We start from the raw sequence: 22,370 nt of genomic DNA, 5'->3' as shown, positions 1-22,370 counted from the left end.
CCAAGCCTGAGCGCGCACACAGCTCTAAATCAGCAACCCCAGGGCTGAAATTTCCAGTGGCTGCTGGGCAACTGAAGTCAATCGGGCCTGGAAGCCAAAGTCCAAGCAGAAGCCAAGGATCCCAAAACAAGCACAGGATTGGGAAAGCAAGATGGTAGCTAAGCTGGAAGGAGGCTCAGTGTGCTGGGAGATGACTACAAGCTACCAAGAAGTTATGAAAGGGGTGATGGGCACTTCCTGACCCAGGGCAGGAAATAGTGGCTGGGTGTGGGCAGCCTTGGGTACATAAGGAAGTGACTTCAGCTGATCATGGAATAAGAGGATGTGACCCTGGGTGTGCTCAGGCCAGTGGCTGGGATGAGCAAGTGGGGCTTACCCGGAGGTTCTTTATGGGGTGTGACTTTCTAAATATTCGCACCCTCATTTGTTCATTGCATTCAGATGTTTACCATCATTGACTAGGACTCGGGAGGCTTTTGGTTTCGACTGCCCTAGTTGCCTGCCCAGCGATCTAGAACCTGGTTCTAGATCTAGAACCAGTGATCTAGAACCTGGTACCTGAGCCCACAGTCATCATCTTCGTCCTGTACTTGAGAATAAGGGAAGCAGTGAACCTGACCTCCAGGGACATCAGGATCAGCCATCTAATCCATCTTCCAGTGAATTCCACCAACCAAGGGAGACAGCAAACTCTGAGTTAAAACACAAAACGGGTAACCCCAACATCATTTGTATTTACTCCCCTAAGTGGAATTACCTTCCTAACTGGCTTGGGCTCATCCAAAAATATCTTGGTCTCACTAGAACACATGGAAATGGAGTGTGTGGGTCAATGGACAAACAACACTGAGAAGTGACCTGGGGACCTAGGGGTCAAGTGCACCCAGGGGAGTAACTGCCCATCTCCAATGCCGCCCGGCTTCCCTTGGCTTCTGCCCTGCTGCCATTCTCATTGCCTCTTCTTCCCCCAAACCGTAAAGCTCCAGTCATGCCTTCGCTGCTAATGAGTAAAGTCGTGAAGTCACATGGGAAGAGCCTTGAAGCTTGTTCTGAAATGTAAAAAGCCAGTGCATTCTAGAATCCACGTACAGCCATCCCCCTGACCCCCACCACCATGTAGAGTAAGCTAAGGTCCTCAGTTGGGGAGACTTCTCATTGCCCTGTTCTGGCCTTAGGGTAGCCTTGCCGACCACAGGAGAGGGGTGCTAGCACATGAGAGATGTGCCCAGCTGCTGAAGTTATCTGGCAACAGGTTGGATGCTTTATCTGGTAAGCAACATCGTGTTCTCCGGAGCAATAAATATATTGTCTGCATTTAAGAGAACTCAGCAAGCACAACTCAGCTCTGCAAGGCAGGCTAGCCCCCATCATTCCACATGATGTTTGCTTGGAAGTGCTTCCCTGCTGCACTCAAAGTTCATCTCGAAGGCATCAGCATCTAAACACGCCCACGCTGTAGGTGATCTCGGTGTGCCAGAGCCACAGCTGCATCAAACCACCCTATGACCGACCTGGGGTACACATGTGTTTATTAAATGGTGGGCTTCAAGGAGAAGCTCTACCATCTACGGTTTAAGCAATTGCCGGGAAACCTTCCAAACACAATTCATGAAAGACACTGTAAATGCTAAGGACAAGGAGAAGCTGGAGGACAAAGGAAGAAGGTAATTGGTCTTAAGCCATTTCTTTCTTCTTCTTTTTTTTTTTTTTTAAAGTAGGATCCACACCTAGTATAGAACCCAACATAGGGCCCAAACCTGTGACCCTGAGATCAAGACACGAACTGAGATCAAGAGTCGGACACCCACCCAACTGAACCACCCAGGCGCCCCTCAAGTCATTTCTATTTTTAAAAAAATATTTTATTTAGTCATCCGTGAGAGACACAGAGAAAAAGGCAGAGACATGGGCAGAGGGAGCAGGTTCCATGTAGGGAGCCTGATGCAGGACTCAATCCCAGGACCTGGGGATCACGTCCTGAGCCAAAAGCAGATAGATGCTCAACCACTGAGCCATCCATGTGCCCTCGCCCCCAAATCATTTCTAATAGGAGTAGGGATCTAGAAGAAATGACCTCTCAGGTCCATTATTAAGACTGTCCCCCTATGCCAGGACTTCAGTATTGTGGACATTTCGGACTGGATAATTCTTCGTGGGGAGGATCGCCCTGTACACTGTTATGACATTTAGCAGTATCCCTGGCCTTTATCCACTAGACACCAATGACCCCCCTCCTGGTCCTCCACTGTGGCACCCAAAAATGTCTCCACACTTTTCTAAAAGTCCACTGGGGGAATGTCCCTGGAGGAGAACCACTGCCTTAGACTAACAACAAATCGTGTCACACAGACAAGACCCCAGCCCCAGCCAAAGTGTAACCGTCCACTTTGGAAAGGGCTGTGAACATGTAGCCTGGTCATTAATCTCCCAGGACACTGAGGCAACAGAGGCTCCCCCAGGCAAGCTGCCACCGTGAGATCCGAGAACTGGGAGCAGAGGGTCCAGGAGGGGAAGATGACCTGTCACCAGAGGACCTCCACTCTCCAATTTCACAAAACCCACACCTCCTTCCAGATATGGTCCACATCAGGGCAGAATGTGAAGCAACCGAAGAAACCGCCAACTACTGAAGAGTCTCGCAACCCTCCCCACCCCACTCCCCATCACTCCACATTGTAATTCACTTCAAGTGGAGGGAACAGACCTCTCGGTCCCTCAAAACCTCGTTCATCCAAGGTCCTCTCTTCGCTCTAGGCAATGATCTTGACCAAAAGGTGTCCCAGGCCGCCGCATGCCCTACGGAGAAATCCACCGAAGCTCATGTCTGCTCTCCACGGCCTTGGGAATCAAGGCTGGCCAGGCGGCCAAGAGGCACGGAAGAATGTGCAGGCCAAGGCTAACGTCCTGAAGTGAGAATTCCAGACACGTGAGGGAGGGTGGGAGGGACCAAATCCCCAGGGGCAGTGGAGGTGGAGCCAAGCCTCCAGGGGCAGAGCCAGGGAGATCCTGCAGGACAGGCTGACAAGCTTCCAGGCTTTAGAAACGGAAAGATCCTGTGTAACCACAGACTTGCCCAAGCAGAGACGACGCTGGCTGCGTTGCTGACTATAAATCTAGTCCACTCGGGGCTGAGTTTGGCTCACTACAGGCCGGCACCCCACCAGCTACAGTTTTGCTAAATTTAGTGCTGTTCCCAGCCACCCAAACGACTCCGCTCCTCGTGTCCATTTCAGGTTCACCCAGGGACAGGCAGAGAGGAGCGGGACTTGTCGAGAAGAGATCTGCCCTCGAGTGACCCTCGCCCTTCCTCGCTGAAGTCAGGGGCCCAGGGGAGCAGAAGACGTGAGAATCCACACTTGGAGGTCTCCAGGGCTCTGAAAGTGTCTCTGCCCCAAGATGGGTCTCCCGGGGAAGAGGTGCAGCGACCCCAGGAGAACACTCCTCCCTCTGCCCGCTCCAGCCCACCCAGGTTTCACTCTTGGGGGGCCCAGATGCTGTGGGGTGCGAGGGGTGCTGCTCTCTCAGACAAGAGGCTGGAGTCATGCTCTGTGCAATGGCAGGCGAGCTTCAGATGGGCCTGGGTGAAGGCCATACTGCCTTGGAGATACCAATGTATTCAATCAGGGGCGCCTGAGGGGCTCAGGGGTTGCGTGTCTGCCTTCAGCTCAGGTGGTGATCCTGGGGTCCCCGGGATCGAGTCCCACATTGGGCTCCCTGCAGGAAGCCTGCTTCTCCCTCTGCCTACGTCTCTGCCTCTCTCTCTGTCTCTCATGAAGAAATAAATAAAATCTTTAAAAAAAAATGTATTCAATCAAATATTCACAATCCCTGACTAAAACTCAGAGGTTAACATCGTCGTTTCTAAAGCTGATGGCACCCTGAAATCACCTGGGGACCTTCAAAAACGACTGATGCCTGAGTCCCAGCCCCAGAGACTGTGATGCAACTGGTCTAGGGTGTAATGTAATTGGCCCGGGCTCTGGAAATTTTAAAAGATCCCCCAGTGATTCCAGTGCTCAGACAAGTTCAGGAACCAGCGGGTTAGGAGCATGGGCTTCTGCCCTCAGGTTGCCCCGGGAGGACTCCTGACCCAACCATCTCCTTGCTATGTGACCCTGGCAAGTTACTCAACCTTTCTAGGCCTCAGCGCCATCAATGGCAAAAGGCACATAATGATACGCAACACCTAGCTCCATGCTGCTGGGCACACGTAAGGAGGAAATCCACGGGAAAGCATACGGGACAGTGGTATGCAGTAAGTGCTCAAAGTTAGGACTCGTTATTCTTTTGTCATAATCATGAAGAGGAGGAGAAAAGAGAGGGATCCCAAGAGCTATGTCTGTGTGTCTAAAGAGTAAGGCTCTCTAGGCCTGACATGGGGACTATTTCCAGAAAAGGGGGTGGTGCTCCACAGCTATCGTGCTTAGGAGGAGGACCCCCACTCTCCCTGCCTTTTCACGCCATTCCTCCTACCTCCGACGTCCTCCCCTTGCCCATCCTTCCCAATCCTACCACTTAAGGCCCCGCTCTGAACACCCTGGGCCTTTCTTCCTTTTCAAGGCTCTACCAATACTTCCCCCATGCTGATTACTTTGGAACTTGATTACTTGCTTCCCTGAACAGCGAGCTGCCAGCCAAACAGGTATCTGCCTGTGGGCTGAATGAACATTTTGATATGTCCTAGTCTGGTCTCCTCAAAAAAGACAATGAGCAGTTTGGGGGAGGCCCCAATTCTCATGCTTTTGTTTGTCCCCGCCGGCACCTAGCACACTACACTGGATGCACAGCTCTCGGTTAACAAATATTTGTGGGATGAAAACAGACGTTGATCCAGCAGAACTAATTGCACTTCGGCAAGGATCCAGGCTCAGTACCCAGGAGAAAGCAAGGCCAGCACCCAAGACCCGTGGAATTCTAGGCTCTCCACTCCATCATTTAAAAGACATACCACCAGCCCCATTTCATCCCAAGAGAGCCCACCCACCCACTCCCAGGGCCTGTGTAAGTGCTGATAGCAAAAGAAATAGCAAGCAAACTGCCCCGCAACCCTGCTTTCCTGGTCCCCGACAAGTGAGCCCCCATGTCCAGTCACTCCTGCCCTGAAGCCCAGACCCCCGCGATTCCTTAAACACAACAACAGCCGGGCAAAGCCCAGCTCTGCCCCATGGAAGTTTAGAGCAGCTGGCCGGGCCACCCAACAGGCTGTAAGCCTCTTACAGATTAAAGGTCCTAATTTAAACCTCTATTTGAGGTACGACAAGTGGGTCAGCGCTCTGCAGGCCGGTTGGCACAGCTGGTGGAAGGAGAGGCAGCTAGATTCCAGGGGAAGATTCCTCCCCTTTGGGAGAAAGATGGAGGCAGAGAATCTACAAATCTAAGTAGAATCACTGGGTGGCCCCGACTCATTCCAATATGCCAGGATCTCCCCCAGATCATGTCAACTCTAACATCCCTACGCAATGAACCTGAGAAATAGAACAACAGGGCAAAAGAAGTTGGGGTGGCCTTCTCCCTGCCGTGATGTTGGTGTGGATATAGCTCGTAAATAAAGGCAAGAGACAGAGTAGAAGCACAGGGCAAAACACGCTGCACTCCAGGGAATCATACCTGGTGAAGCAGCTGGGAAGGGGATCCCTGTGCCCATCCCCCCACCAGCCCACCCCCCTCACTGCAGCAGGAAATACCGGGCACAGGGAAGCAGGGGCAGGAGTGGGTAAGCAGCCACGGATGGGCCTGGATCACGCTGAGAGAGCTTGACTCTGCTGCTCCTTATGAAAAAAAAAAAAAAAAAAAAAAAAGCCTTCTCACCACATCTGTCTCTATAGAGATGGCCTCCGGGGAAGTGGTTGGAACCCATGTCTACACTGAGAGCCAAGAGATCCTTCCGAGACAGTTTCACAAACTCTTTGGACCCTGACTCATCATGGTAAGAAATAAAGTTTACCAGGTGACCCTGTACACGCCTATACAGGTATACTTTGTATATAAGATATAGGTACGGTGAGCATACAAAGTTATATAAATAGACAAAAAATACACAAAACTGAAACAAACCTTTACAAAATCATATTCCTCTTTACCACACACTATGCAGTCTAGTATTTTCTATGATGTTCTTAAAAAAAAAATGTCGGTCTCAACTCATTAAATTGATTGCACACACTCCCCCCCCCCCCCCCACGAAGGTGTCTGGACTTGCAGTCTGAACCCAACTCTGGGGGAACACAGGAGGAGCTCTTCTTGAGAAACCTTTTAAAACTTGCTCAGAGACTAACCTCACAAAGCAAAATCCCATTAAGTGCATGAGTGGGAAGTCTCTGCAGAGGGGAGGAAGAGCCTGCCTCCAGCGCTGGCTGCCCCCAGGGGTTCCCAAGCCTGCTCCCTGCTTTCCTCCGGGTGCAGGAGCTCTAGGGTGCTCCTCTTCCACTTCCAATGGCACCTTGTGGTGCTGGCTGGCATGGAGTGTGGCTGCACGCAGGGCTGATTTTCAATCAGCGTTGCTCGCTGGGATGAAGCACACACTGCCTCTCCGTGCCTCTACGGGATGAACTTCCTAGGACACACACGGGCAGAAAAGTCAACACTGTGCTGCCCACATCAGGTTTTCCAAACCTCCAAATATCCTATCTGTATGTCAGATACACTACAAACTCCTGGCGCACAGGAAGTCTGGTTAATTTATTTTTTAACTGAAGGTACACAGATATGCTTTCTTCATAGGAATTGTTTTATGCTGATAGGAATACAACAATCCAATTTTCAACCACCTTCAGCCCAGTCTTTCTGCTTTTTGAAACAGCCTGTGAAATCTTGCCACCTCCTCCAGGACACTCTCTCTGGTGGGATCAGGACCCCTAAGGAGCTCCTCGGACCCTGTACCAAGGTAACATGAAACTCTAATGACCCCTTTCCAAAATCACTGTTCCCAAAATATGCCAACACTGCCTCTCTCTACCTGTAATTACTACTTGGCCGGGTGTCTGAGTTGGGAACGTCACAAAAAAAAGTTAGCATAAGCTGCCCAGGTTCTGAATTAGTAAGTTTTAATGGTTCATTTTTTTTTCCTATTTTTTCCCAGGTAAACTTCTTTGTCCCGTGCTACCTGCAACTAACACTGGCTCTCTCCAATTCTGTCAGTACACAGAAACCCATCCCTCCTCTCCATGGCTTCCCCGAGCTCGTCAGGGTCACTATTGCACCTGCCACCTATCAGTGCCCTTAAGACCTGGAACGCCTGCATACACACTCATCTGAGTCAATTCCCAAGGAATCCAAGGGAAAAACAAGCGTGACATCCATTATGAGATCTCAGGAAGCACTGACAACCTGCCCCCACCCACAGCGTGGTTTTATAACTTGGGATCTGTGAGTCCTCTTCGGTACACGCCAGATCGTGTGCTGTTGTGTGTGTGTGTGTGTGTGTGTGTGTGTGTGTGTGTGTTTCCTCTTGGAGAAACAAACTATAGTTTCCATGCAATTGCTACAGAGTACTGGTGCAAGAGAGGTTAAGAAAAGAACCACCACCATCAAATTCTTAGAAAGTTGGTCAAGGTTCTCCTGAGACTGCCTTTAATTCTGCAATACACAGCCTCATCTTCCACCGCTTGCAGCCCCTCAGTGCACCCCAACTGCTTCCTTCCAAGAAGTCGTTTCTTCCTTCATCCCTGGGCCTTTGCATTGCACCTCTAGGCTCAGGCCTACTCCTCCAATACCCAATTATTAACAGATACGTAATTACTGAGCATCTGATAGGGACCAAGCACTGTGCTAGTCTCGGAGGATGCAGCTGTGAACAAGATGAACAAGATTATCTTCCTTACGTTCCAAGAGATATCCTCCAATTTCCCAACTGGCCCCTCTAGTAATATAACCCCCTCCTGTGGTTCACTCGCATCGCTTTTATGCTTTGTCTTGTGTTTTAGTGTGGATGCCTGTCACCCTCACTAACCTCTAGCTCCCTGAAGACAGAGACCATGTCCCATAACACTGGCATATTCCTTACTTTCCCACTCCCACCCCACTCCACCCAAAAGCCAGAGTCTTTCACCCTGGAGCCCTGGCACAAATGTGTGTCAACAAATGGATGCCGATGGTTTGGTACTTGTTTAAGGAGCCAAGACTGGCCTGCTGGGGACAAGCCTTGCTCATCGACGCAGGGTCCAGGGAACACGGGAGGTAGTCTCCACTATAGCATATGCACCAGGGCCTCTGTCTTGGCACAGTCTGCAGCTCTCACTCCAGCCACGCATCTTTTAACTTGTGCTTCCGGTCACAGCAGTGAGAAAATCAACTCCAAGTGTACCCATCCAGCTGACATACCTCCTAAACTGTCCTCACGGATAAAAAGCATCCTTTGCACAAACATTTTTGGCATACAGGTGAGTGGACGGAAGACACAGCACAATGCTTCAAAGATGTATCAGGTCTCCTTAGGAAGAGTGCTGGCCACTCAGGCTACCTTGGCCATCACTCCCAGCAACTTTTGCCAGTTCACATGCAGAGCAGCATCTGAGCACAAGCATCTACTCCACAGCACGGGGTGCCTTACGCAGCCACCATCTTTCCCACCTGTTGGATCCAGAGGAAACATCAAAGCTGCAATGCCCTCTGCCCTGATGCCACCAATGCCTTCAGTGCCATTAAAGAAATGGCTCTAGCAGGGGCACCGGGGTGACTCAGTGGGTGAGCATCTGCCTTCAGCTCAGGTCGTGATCCTGGGGTCCTGGGTTCGAGCCCCACATCGGGCTCCCTGTGAAGAGCCTGCTTCTCCCTCTGCCTGTGTCTCTGCCTCTCTCTGTGTGTCTTTCATGAATAAATAAATAAAAAGAAAGAAAGAAAGAAAGAAAGAAAGAAAGAAAGAAAGAAAGAAAGAAAGAAAGGGCTCTAGCAGCTACCAAAGAAACCTGGCTACTGGACTCTGTTGTCCAACCAAAGTATGAAGTCAGAGGATGGATCTATTCTCCAACCCTTTTCAGACAATAAATATTGGTGCCAACCAGCTGTACTGTCAAGTACGAGGAGCAACAGAAAAGATGACCCAAACCTCCACCGGAGTAAAGTCGGGGAGACGAGGTGAATATAAAAGCGCCAAACGGAGCAATCACCTCGGATGTGGCACGTGCTCAAGATCCAACAGGATGCAGAAAAAATTATTAGGATGCCTGTATTTTTACTTGAAAATAAGGACTTCAATCTTATTATTACTTAACATGTGAATTGACACTGCTGCACCTCCTTCAACGTGTATGTCTAGTGGTCACTGTCACTGACGGTACAGGAGGCTTCCTGTATCTGAGCAGGAGATCCAAAACACGCAAGAATGGACAGTGGCACCCCCCGTGATCTGTCTACTCTAGTCCAGTTTACATGTACCCAGTGAGGCAAACTTAAGGGTACCATCTTCCACACAACAAATGACAGTCCTCTGTAATGAGAGGGTGAGACCTACAAATCATCTGACTGCATGACACTGACCATTCACGAGACTCCCTGAAAGCAGTGCTAAACTTAAAGAGGAATTACACACTTTTTTTTTTAAGCAGAAAACATCACAGTTCTCCAATCTGCTGACCTCTTCTGCAGTGAGTACCTGTGAGTAGAATGCTACTTGATGAACATTTTTAAGCAAATATTTCACCTGTCCCTTCAAGGTAGAGGTGACATCTAAAAAATGGGTAAGAAAGCCTCTACTTTTTGAAAGAGACTTAACATCACAGAAAGAACATTCAAAAACAAACAAACAAACAAAAAAAACGGGGGCATCCCGGGTGGCTCAGTGGTTTAGTGCCGCCTTCAGCCCAGGGTGTAATCCTGGGGTCCTGGCATCGAGTCCCACGTCGGGCTCCCTACATGGAGTCTGCTTCTCTCTCTCGCTCTCTCTCTGTGTGTCTCTCATGAATAAATAAATAAATAAAATCTCAAAAAAAAGAAACAAACAAACAGGCATTTGGAAATCACTTCAACCATCAGGTGATGATGGTACCACATTCAATGCAGGACACCATCTCTAAAATGCCGTACCTGCACTTAAGACAGAATGTGCAAACATGGTTTAAAATCTCCCAAGGATGGGATCCCTGGGTGGCGCAGCGGTTTGGCGCCTGCCTTTGGCCCAGGGCGCGATCCTGGAGACCCGGGATCGAATCCCACGTCGGGCTCCCGGTGCATGGAGCCTGCTTCTCCCTCTGCCTGTGTCTCTGCCTCTCTCTCTCTCTCTGTGTGACTATCATAAATAAACAAAAGTTAAAAAATAAATAAATAAAATCTCCCAAGGAAATGAGTGAAATGCAGCCTTTCAGGGGTCTTGGATCCATGTATACTCAAACTGAACCCATAATATCCTCTTTGGAAAGAGATCTCTTTCAGAATACCCCGACTTGACCTAGACCTTCAAACTGCTACATGGCAAGAACACGATAGCACACAATAAAGTGTATTCAACTGGATGGTTCTTACTAAAACAGTCACATTCTTAATAATTCATCCCATTTAATTCTTCAGCAACATCTATGTATCTTACATGTGCCCAGGCACAGTGCCACGCTCTGGAAATACAGCAGGGAACAAAAGTGACAAAAGTCCCCGCTCTCGTGGAGCTCACGTTACCAGCAGGGTGAGAGGAAAATATATGAAGTAATAGAAATGCACAATATGTTAAGTGGGTGATGGCACCAAAGGAGATGAAGGGATGCAGGAGATGCTGGCACACGTGTGGGGGTGGAGTGGGCCACCGCACAGGCACTATGTGAGCACAGACCCAAAGGAAGTCAGAGTCCGCTACGGCGCTCTCTGGGAAAAAGTGGCCCAGACACGGGGAACAGTTCGTAAAAGAGGAAAACACCTAGTGTATTTGAGGAGCAGCAAAAGGCCAGCGTGGCTAGAACGAAATGACACAAGGAGGAGAAACAAGAGATAAGAACACGGACGTAAAGTGGGACCCGATCACAGAGGTGTGCATTCCCAACACGGGAGCCACCAGCCCCACGAGGCTGTGGAGCACCAGATGCGTAGCTAACCCCAACGGAGATGTGCTATGGGTGTGACTTAGTTTGAAAACCCCTGCGATATACATCAGAAATCAAAGTATTTTTGACACACTGGGTTAATGATTAAGATTAGGGGATGCCTGGGTGGCTCAGCGGTTTGGCGCCTGCCTTTGGCCCAGGATGCGATCCTGGAGTCCTGGGATCGAGTCCCGCGACGGGCTCCTGGCATGGAGCCTGCTTCTCCCTCCTCCTGTGTCTCTGCCTCTCTCTCTCTCTTCTATGTCTATCATGAACAAACAAATAAATCTTAAAAAAATAATAGTCATATCACTTTAAAAAAAAAAAGATTAATTTCACCTGTTTCGTTCTTTTTTTCAAGTCAGCTACCAGAAAAATGTTAAGCTACCTACGTGTGGCTTTCATGTGCAACTCACGTTCTATTTCTGGTGGACCACGTTTCTAAGCTACTGGGTCCCCTAGGCCACACTAAGAACTGTGGCCTTCCCTGAGTGGGAAAAGAAGCCACTGCAAGGCTCTGAGCCTGGCGAGGCACGATGTGACTTCTGTACCATGGGATCCTTCTGCCCACTGTGAGGGTTACACAGCCTGCCAGGGGCCAAGGACAAACAGGTGAGAAATGATGGTGGCTTGCACAAGGGGGACGACAGTGGAAGTGGTTCTAATGAGTCATACGCTAGATATATATTTGCAGGTAGAGTCAACAGGATTTGCTGATGAGTTGAATAAAAAAAAATGCAAGAGAAAAGGAGAAGTCAAGCATGACTATAGGTATCCTGCGTGAGCCACTGGAAGGATGGCATTCCCATAAGCAAGATGGAAGACTGCAGGAAGAATATAACTGTGTGGGAAAACCAGGAGTTCGGTTTTGGGCATGTGAGTGTGAAATGCCTATTAAAATCCAAGTTAAAATGTGAAGTAGGCAGATGGATACATAGGTCTGTACCTCAGGAGAGGGTTGGGGGCCCACAAATAATTGGGAGCCATCAGCATATCAATCTTTAACTTTTCATTATGGAAAAATTTCAAACATAAACTAGAGAGAACAGTGTAACAGACCCCTAGGTACCCATCACCCAGCTCCAACTGTTGTCAACGCTCGGTCAATCTTGTTTATCTGCCAGGATTACTTTAAAAAAAAAAAAAGATTTTATTTATTTATTCATGAGAGACAGAGAGAGAGAGGCAGAGACACAGGCAGAGGGAGAAGCAGGCTCCATGCAGGGAGCCCAACGTGGGACTCGATCCCGGGTCTCCAGGATCACACCCTGGGTTGAAGGTGGCGCTAAACCGCTGAGCCACCCGGGCTGCCCTGCCAGGATTACTTTGAAGCAAGTTCTAGACATTATTCATGTAGACGGTACTAAAAGCCAGGGGCTGGGAGAGGGTCACAGAGAGAAAGAGAAAAGATGGACAGGAAGGGGCCCATGTTTTGAGGTCAAGGAGAGGAGATGCTGCAAAGGAACAGCTAATGAGATGGAAGGAAAACCAGAAATATCATCCTGGAAGCCAAATGAAGAGCAAGCTTCAGAGAAAAGGCTAGGGCCAGCTGCACCAGGATGCTGAAGCCACTGGGATGAAGACTCAGAAGCGATGGCGAGATTTAGAAACACGGTGGTCATGGTTGGCTTCGGTGGGAGCGCTTTCCCCCAGGGTGGTGGGGACAAGCCTGCCCAAAGGGATTCAAGAGGGGAAGTGCAGGCCTCTGGGCCCTGAAGACTCTCTGGAGGCAGGAGCTGGAAGGGGTGGGGTCAAAGGAGATCTCAAGCTGAGAGAAACAACAGCACATGGAAGGGATCCAGCAGAGGGGAGGCAAAACTAGGGATGCCAGAAGGAGACGGAGTAATGGGGCCATGACGTCCTGAGCGTGTGAGGGGGCGGGGATGGGCCGCCAGGAAGATGGGCTGCCCTGAGTCAGGACCCTGAGCGGTTCACAGGGGAGGAAGGCAGAGATTTCACTGCACCACAACCGCCTTTGATTCTTTTCATTTTGTATTTTATACTGTATGTAACGTGTTAGTACAACACATGGTAGAGAAATCATACAGGGACGCGCACACGCTGGGGGATCCGCTCAGAACTGTAACCAGCACAGCTCTCTGGGCAAAATAGTCAAAGGTCAAGTAATTGGAGGAAAATAAGACGTATCGTCAAACTCTAACTTACAAATCCTTAATGACAGGAGAGAAGTATCATGGTACATTTAACATACTCTATACATTATCATCTTAAATATATAATAAGATCTCTAGGAAAGGTGAACGAATACTAGTGTTTATATCTGGGAATGCATTTACTTTATCTACTGAGATTTTTTTAAAAGATTTATTTATTGATTCATGAGAGACACGGCAGTGGGGGGTGGGTGCAGAGACACAGGCAGAGGGAGAAGCAGGCTCCATGCAGGGAGCCTGACGTGGGACTCGATCCTGGGTCTCCAGGATCACACCCTGGGCTGAAGACGGCGCTAAACCACTGAACCCCCTGGCTGCCCCGAGATTTTTTTTTTTTAAAGGCTCACTCATCCACGAACTGCAATCGATCTGCATCTGAACTGCAAAGGGAAAAAAAAATACAAGAATCACAGACCGGGGGGATCTCTGGGTGGCTCAGCAGTTTAGCACCTGCCTTCAGCCCAGAGCATGATCCTGGGGTCCTGGAATCAAGTCCCACGTCGGGCTCCCTGCATGGAGCCTGCTTCTCCCTCTGCCTGTGTCTCTGCCTCTCTCTCTCTCTAATGAATGGATGGATAAAATCTTTAAAAGAAAAAAAAAAAAAAAAGGATCACAGACCAGTCTCAGAGTGTCACATGGACCAAGCACAAGTGTGATTACTTATTTACACAGAGAAATGCAGATGAGGTCACGGTCTTATTAGCCAGCCGGACCTGAACTGTACCATGGGACTCTGCTACTGAGGCAGCCTGGCTCGCTGATCTCCTACCGCGGAGAAGAGCAAATGGAGAGACGAGTGGGCCTACCTAAGCACACAACCTCATCAGAAGAGGCAAAAGCCCCCAAGCCACCAGACACCCACAACATCACAGTCGGAACAGCCAACCTGCTCAGAGAACATCTTAGCACCACTCGGTGTCTGCGGAGCCCTTCAACATCTCACAGCACCTTCCAGATGTTTCCTTCAGCCTCTCCACCACCTGCCGGGGAAGGAGGCTCTCCGCTGTGACTCGCTTAGTGATAGAGACTCAAGGCCAAAAGTGTTCAACGGATCCACGCCACGGCAGTCGGTGACACACGGCTGGACTCCCAATCCTGTGGCTCTGCAAGAGGCCTGCCACCCGAGCCACACCCGGCTTCCTGGATCGTTCTAGAGGCCCCTCCTGTCCAGGATGCCAAGACTTAGAACACAGCAGTTCTGAAAGCACAGAAGTGACTGTGACGGTCGCCCGACTCGGCTGGGGCAAACATGTGGGGGGGGGGGGACGAGACAAGAGCAAACCCAAACCACCGTCGCGTGGTTAGACGGCAGGCTCCAGCGGGCGCGGGGCACTGTGTGACTTTTCACAGCCGCGTGCCCGGTGCGGCAGGCTCCCCAGAAACACTTCCTGAAGGAAGGCGCAAGTGACCAGTTGTGTTAAACCACAAGGACAAGAGGGATGATGCGATGCGCTCGGGGATCACACCGGGTCCCAAAGAGCTCGGGAAAGCTGGCGGCGGCGGCGGCGGGAGGGAGGCCGAGCGGGCCTGCTGAGTGAACCTAACAGGGAGAACCGCCAAACGTAAGCTCTTGTAATAAGCGTGTCCATGACCTTTGTTAACAGACAGCGTGAGATCGATCATCAACGAAACGTGGTGCGTGGATCTCGGTCTGGAACCAGATCTCCCACAGAGCTGTTCGAGAATGGAGACCGGCAGGGACACGGGAACACGGGCCAGGTGGGTGACCGGAGGATATCGGGGTGATCCGACGACGGAGTTAGGCTTGAAGAGATCCACAGTAGAGAACCGGGGCGGGGGGGTGGGGGATGAAAGACGATGTCTGGGATTCGCTGTAAACAAATGCACGAGAGGAGGAAGGCCTGGGTGGGTGCGGCACAAACGAAGTGGGGGGCCACGTGTCGACTACGTGCTAAAGCAGGGTGATGAGAACGTGGAACCTTCTCCTACTCCTCTGCCCTCACACACACACACACACACACACACACACGTTTGTACCAACAGCTCCCTGGAAAGAACCTTACAGAGTGACCATGATCTGGGCTCCTCACCTGCCCCACCGCAGGGAAACATGCTATCGTGGGGCCACTCCCAGACAGGTGGTCTCCAAGACCCAGGCCTGCCTCTCTGTCACTGCCGTCGTGTTCACCTGGGACTCACCTGCTTCAGCTCTGCCTCCACCCCCTGGGGCTTGGAGACTCCACCGCGCTTTCCCTCCCACTGGTTCCCACTCTCCCTCCCCGGTCTCAGCTGCCTCGCCACCCCCTGGCCTCCCTTCCTCCCCAGCTCTCCGTTTTCTCTACCATGTGGGGTGCTGCTCACCTGCCCCCTCGTGGCAGGTCATCCGTTTCCTGGCTCATGGTCCCCTGACGCCCAAGGATTCCCTCTTCCACACCCTCTGTCCGTCACATCACCAGGATGCCCAGGGACATCCCATCTTTCCCCCTTACCCCCCAAACTGGCCACACTTGCCGCTGTGAGCTCCCCTCTTCCTCCAGTTGCCAGTCAGATCCCATCTCCAAACCAAACCTGGGCTGGTCAACCAATTAAACGTGTGGGCGCCTACAGCATGCCAAGCACAATCCCCCGCGCCCTGATGATGGCCCCAAACAGGACAGACACACGTGGGCTCTCTTGAAGCTTGGGTTCTAGCACAGATCATATTATCATGGGTTCAACTGTCCATATGCCCTCCTGACCAGACTGTGAATCCGGAATGTTCCTCAGTAGCCTGCAAACTTCACACAGTTCCCTACACAGAAGTGTCTGGTACACAAATATTTCCCCAAGTCACTGCACTTGTGTCAACATCAGTTCAAGCTCAGGGAGGACGGGGTCACCCTAAGTTCTACAAATGAAAGGTATTTAGAGAGGACTTTTAAAAAAAAAAAAGATTTATTTATTTGAGAGCGCACAGAGGAAGAGGGAGAAGCAGACTCCCCGCTGAGCAGGGAGCCCAAAGCGGGACTCGATCCCAGGACCTTGAGATGGTGACCAGAGCTGAAGGTGGATGCTTAACCACCTGAGCCCCCTCCGGGGGAGGGGGGTCTAGAGAGGACTTTTGATAAGGATCTTTTTTTTTTTCCCTTTTTGCGGGGGTGGGGGGGGTGGGGGAGGGGGGATGAGAACAGCCAGAGAGCCAGCCTCAGGGGAAAATGTGTGTAGGGAGGTGTGAAGTAAGACTCCTAGGGCCAGGCTCACCATTACCAGCTAAAAGCAGCTCTGAGTGCGCTTAGCTTCTGTCTTCTTTGCTATTCTGGGTTGTCTGCTCCCTCCTCCCACTGCCAGCCTCCTCCTTTCCAGCTGCAATGGGAATAAACCTCAGTCACCCCCACCCCCCAACGCGGTTCACAGAACGTGGTTTCCTCTCGCCACCAAAGTACCTCACTTCCTATCCCAGCCCCGACCAGCAGTGACACAACTGCTGGGCCGCCGTCCGGTAGTAAGGAGCGGGGTGGCTTCTCCTGCTCCTACCCAGGGGTTTGACCACAACTCTGGTTGGAGGACCAAGGTCAAAAGTGTGGAAGCGTGGCCACAAGAGGACACCGTGAAGGCTGGCCGCGAGAATCCTGAATACGGCCTCCGGATCCAAGCCAACATAGACACACACACACACACCCCACAAGCTCCAGGCCAGAGACGCCCGTTCTGACAGAGTGGAGGAGAGCCAGGTTCAGGCAGACAAACGAGGCTTGGTGGCAGGCTCTCCACGAATGCATCTCCGGGGGCCCTGGCACTAAGAGGGGCGGCGAGGCTGGAAGAGTGACGGAGCGAAGGTATCAAGGGAAACACACTGCAGGACCCGGTGGAACCAACCAGCCTGTCCTTCTCCTTACGGGGTGTGCGTTGGTCCATTCTGCTCTGCAAGGCCTAGCTAGGGAATCAGAATGAGAAGAGAGGGAGCGTCGGCTGTCACAGCAAGGCCACGACCCGGCCCTGCGGAGGAATTCAGGTCACCAGGCTCAAAGACGTAGGGTGGAGAGGGGCACCAGGGAAAGGCTGCGGGGAGGGGGCCGAAATGAACGGGATCTCCCAGACACGGGACGGCGATCTCTGGGCTGACTCCAACGAGCTCCTATCTCAACTGCCACACCGGCCTCTCGTGGGGTGACGAAGGCAGGCCCAACGCAGAGCCTCCAAGAACCTCAGGAATGGGAAATGGCCACAGTCAGCATCTCCAAGTGGAGACGGAAGCACTCTGGTGGTCTAGGGCACATTTTTCCTTAAATGGCAGGAGAGTAAATATTTCAGGCTTCCGATCAGGGTCTTTGTTGCAGACACTCAGCTACACCCATGCAGCCGGCAAGCAGCCACAGTTCGTACAGAGACGAAGAGCAAGTCTGGGTTCCAATAAATCTTTATTTACAAAAGAGGGGTCTGGCCCAGGGGTTGTAGTCTGCCAACACTTGGTCACTGGGAAAACCTACTCTTTCAGCATTTCCACACTCCCACGAGGAACAGGGGCCACATGCCCTCAGAAGGGCTCCCACCTGTTCGGGAGACAGGGGCCTACCCTGGAGACCAGGCCTCCATCCTGCTACTCCTTCCCACAAAGCGTGAAAGAAATCTAGGTGGCTTGTTCCAAAAGCCTGGCCCGTAGCAGAAGCCTGGACAGAGGTGGAAAAAAGCTTTGGATGTCAAATCTGAAGGCTTCGGAGGTGGAAGAAACCAGACCTCTTAGACTAGGTTCTAAGGCCTAGAAAAGGGGAGTACCTCGCCCAAGATCACACAGCTGGCAAAGCCTCCTGACACCCTCTGTCCGGTACCCTAGTACCTCTAGAGTGATGACCGGGAAAGCCGGAACAGCCTTCCTGGGGGAGGCTAAGGACCTATGGCTCACCTCTCTACAGGCACATCTTGGGGCCCCTCAGTAATCTCTAAGTGGCTGGTACAGCAAAGGGCCAGGAGAAAGCTTGGAGAAGTAAGTGCACAGGGCTACCTTTCCAGGACACGTCCTCCTGGACATAGTTACTAGGGAGAAGGAAACTTAAACAGAAACCTGAACTTGAAAAATGGGTGTGGTTTGGTAGCACACATGGGTGTTCGTTAGCAGAAACGGGTCCAGCAGTCTGGGCGAGCACTGGGATCCTAAACAAATACGTGACATACAGCCTCACCCAATCTAGGCCGATGCCCTGGGCCCCGGGCTCGCTCTCTTTTTCTGGACACGTTCTTAGCAACCCAGCACCTTCAAGACTTCGTAACACAATTTCCTACAAGTTTCTTCCCAGGATTGACTTCCACTGCAAACTTTATATGCCTGACCATCAACATTTCTATCTGGACCCCCTGCCATGGTCTTGAAGACAGGAAGTCGGAAGTCAAATCAAACATGATGCCCCTGAAGAAGTCTGAATCCTGATTTTTCTGTCAATCACTCAGACCCAAAATCTTAGCACCGTCTCTTGCCCATGTCCCATCCATAAGCCAAAGTGGCTCTCTGAACTACTCTTCCTCTGCATTCCCGCAGGCTCCACCCTAAACCCATCACCTCCGGTCTGGAATACCGCCAGTCTCCCGCCTGCGGCCCCAGATTCCAGGCTTGTAACAAAGCCAGGCTGATCCTCCCCTGTACACCTACCTTCCTCCCATCTATTACGATCTCTTCAAGGTCAAGGCCCGGTCCGGTCTTCCCAGCTCCCAGAACCTTACTTAACATGGCTGGTACCCAGTATCTGCTGAATGAATGAACGCTTGCTTTTATGGGGAGCCAGGACCCCAAAAGAAACCTTGAGGACTTCCTATTCCCTACTACGGGGAAGCCTACGCTGCCCGGCTCTGCAGGCCCTCACCCACCCTTCCCACCCCCAGCTCCTACCACCCCAGAAACAAGCGCCATCTAGCTAATCAACGCCTGACCCTCCTCGTGCGCCAGTCATTCCCTGCATCGACATCTCTGCCCACGCTCTGCTCGCCCTGCCCTGCGATGACGTCCGTGCCCTTCCCCCTCCATCCACTCCAAGTCCTGCGCAACTGCCGAGCTCTGGGGGAGAGATGAGGGAGACAGGAAGGGGCGAGATGATTAAAAAATGGGGGAACAGGGCACCTGATGGGGATACACTGGGATCTCTGATCCCTGGAGCCATCAACCTCCCAATGGGTCGCAGGCGATTAGAGAAGGAAGAGGCGGGAGGAGGAGCCAGATTTTTCCACTGAACGAAAGGCATGATTTTCATCACTGCTTCTGTTGCCCTGGTAACCAGGGACAGCCCAGTGGAGAGTACAGTAAAAGAACACCATGTTTATCTTTGCTGTCTGATCCACTTCCCTGTACACCCTTCCCTGACCATCTCCTAGCTCCTAGGCCTGCTCCAAATTTCTCATAACGCCACTACCATCCTTCTAGTCACTTCTGTTCAAAACCTCAAAGCACGGCTAATTTCTGCCTCTCTCTACCCAACCCTATGTACACCATGTTTCCTCCACATGATGTATCATCCTAGGGGTCATCCCACCACACCCATGTGCCACACCAGGGGGCCCCAAGAACAAACACTGGCCCCAAAACACAAGAATGGCATCCGTTCCACCAGACGGATCCCTGGGCCACGGGGCCTAAAGAAGCAAGAAGGCGAGGAGGAGGCCACGCAGTCAACTCTTCTTTCTTAGCCCCAGCTAGCTGGTGCGGATGGGCTCCCGTCTTCCCTCTCTCCCTCCACTGCCCAGGATCGGGGGGAGGAGCCAGGCTGAGGACCAGACGTAAGGTCCACCCGCAAGCTTCTACAGCTCCTGCCTCCCACAGGGACACAGTGTCAGCGTGCCCTGAGAGCGGAGGAGACACGGCGCTTGCCCCGGGAGATTATATAAGCGTTATATAACGTGGTGGCACCAATAAGCACATAGACGCAGTCGGTGAGTGCCAGGGACAGGCCAGGGGTGGAACCAAACCCGAGGGGCTGGAGGTAAAGGCCTTTCACCAATGCCAAAGCGACACCAGGCCCCGGCTGCCCCAGCCCTGTCTGTACCTGCTCCTTCCACCCCAGAGGACACAGAGAGAGACTTGCCTGGCTCTGCATTCTTCTTCCCACGCCGGGCAGCAGGGAGGGGCTGCAGCACCATCACCACCCCGGCCCGTGGCCGCCTCCGTCCACGCCTCCGTCCACGCCACCTCAGGTGCCAGGCCGCCCTTCCCATGGGGGACCAGCAAGGGGGCCCCGGGCCCCAGAGGGCCTGCCAGCCTGCGAGCCAGCGACCCAGCAGCCCCCTCCTCTCTGTCCTTGCACCACAAGTACTGCAGCGGCTCCAGGATTGGCTGGGCCCGTCGGCCGTCCCTCTGCTCTGTCACTTGCAGCTCCCCTAAAACAAACAAACAAACAAACAAAACAAAACAAACCGAAAGGGAAAGAAAAAAAAAGAAAGAAAGAAAGAAATCAGCACATTTGGCAAATGCCAAATCCCGAACTTGGTGTGCGGCTCCTAAAAAGCTGGAAGGAAGGGGGTCCTAAGGACAGTGCCCTGTTCCCCCACCTCCCACTATCTATGAACTTGAGACTAGAGGCTTGGAGGCTCCCCCTCACCTCCAGCGCCCCCACCCCCTGCACCCCCTGTCTCTGGGGCTGACTCTGGCGCTGAAGCTTCTTCTTTACCAGAGGGCTTGCTCAGACCCCCCCACCCCCCCACCCGGCCTCTGCAGGGTGCTCGGGGTGCAGGCTCTGCACGGGCAGCCAGGCCGCCCGCTAGGGGCACTAGGGGCACTTGGGGCACTTGGGGTCTCCATCAGCTCCTCCACCCTCATCACCCCACCCACTTTAGCAATCTGGGGGGTGGGGGTGGGGGCTGAGCAGAGCGCCCCAGAGCCCAGCGGCATCTCGGGCAGCCCGCCCTCCCCCAGCCGTGCCTCCGGCCTTTCCGCCGCCGCCTCCACGCGCACCTCCGCGCCCCCTGAGGAAGGGGGGAGAAAGGAACACGCATTAGCATCACGAGCCTCGGCGCACCAGCCCTCGCCCCCTCAACCACCTGTCTCCGCGCCCGCCCTCCCCCACTGCCTTCCTCAACTCCGGGCGCCCCCTCTGCAGCAAAGGGGCACCACGCCCACTGCGGAGCCAGAAATGCAAGGTGGGAGCGGGCGGGGGCGGCGGCGGGGGCGCCGGGGGCTGCTCCTGAGCCCCCCCCCCCCCGCGCGGGGAGCCCTGCAGCCCCGGAGCTCCGGGGGGGGCACCGCGATCCGCCGCCACCCACGCGGCCGGGGCCGCCGCACCCCGAGGCCGCGCCGCAGCCGGGGTGGGGGCACGAGCCGAGCGCGGCCCCAGCATCGCCCCCCCCCCGCCCCGCGCCCCGCGGTCCCCGGGGAGCGTCCGCAGGCCCGGCCCGCGGTGCGCACCCTCCCCCCCGCCCCGCGCGCGCCTGCAACGCCGGACACCCCGCCGGGGCCCCGCGCTCACCTCCGGCGGCCTCCGCCCTCCCGGGGGACCGCGCAGCCCGCCTCGCAGCCCCCGAGCGCGATGCGCAGCCGCTGCGGACCCGCCGCCGCCGCCGCTGCCCGGGAGCGTGAGCTCAGCCCGCCCGCGCGCCCGCGCTGCTTCCCACGCTCCGGGCCCCGCGCAGCGCCCCCCAGCGGCCGCCGCGGGCACCGCACGCTCGCGTCCGGGAAGATCTGCCGCAGCGCAGCCCGGGCCGAGTGGGAAATTCCCAGAATCTGACCGAAGCCTCGCTGCGGGGGGCGGGGGCCCTAGAGCTCCGCTCCCCGCCTGCAGATTCAGGCCAGGACGGCTCCCCTCCCGCCCGATCTCCAGCGGCGACTCAGACTTTTTGCCTGATTCCCGGATTTCCACCCCCCACCTACCCCCCTCCACTCCCCACCCCTGCCCCCCCCCCAGCTCCTCTGACCTTGCCTCCTTGATTTCTCCCCCAGGGCGGCGGAGACTGTGGTGCAGGTGGTGATACTCTTGTAGACAGCGTGTGTGTGTGTGTGTGTGTGTGTGTGTGTGTGTGGCGGGGATCAGGCGTGGGCAAAGGGCAGGGAGCCCAGGAGGCAGCATTCCAGGGCCTCCTGGGGCCTATCAAGAAAGATCCCCAAGGGTGCATGCATGGACCGGTCAATTCCCAACCGAGCTTCTTTAACACACACACACACACACGCACACACATGCACATGCACACACGCCTCCAGCCCACCTGTAAATTCTAATTCGGGAGAATGGGGAGTGCTGTTTGCTAACCTTTTCTCAGATCCAGACCCTCCTGAGAACTGGAG

General features: G+C 53.3%; 1 long non-coding RNA gene across 1 annotated transcript; it reads right to left on the bottom strand.

The window, feature by feature from the left end:
• Window positions 1–6,295: 6,295 nt before the first annotated feature.
• LOC140595013 (uncharacterized) lies at window positions 6,296–21,657 on the bottom strand. The gene is made up of 4 exons (XR_011996405.1): window positions 21,559–21,657; window positions 20,925–21,058; window positions 20,178–20,473; window positions 6,296–6,549 (listed from the first exon to the last, which is right to left on the bottom strand). It is a non-coding gene; the product is annotated as an uncharacterized lncRNA (long non-coding RNA).
• Between the last annotated feature and the right edge of the window lie 713 nt (window positions 21,658–22,370).

The sequence above is a fragment of the Vulpes vulpes genome, chromosome 13 (assembly GCF_048418805.1).
Source record: "Vulpes vulpes isolate BD-2025 chromosome 13, VulVul3, whole genome shotgun sequence".
Lineage (NCBI taxonomy): Eukaryota > Metazoa > Chordata > Mammalia > Carnivora > Canidae > Vulpes > Vulpes vulpes.
The sequence above is the reverse complement of the archived record's forward strand: the minus strand, read 5'-3'. Positions and strand labels throughout refer to the sequence as shown.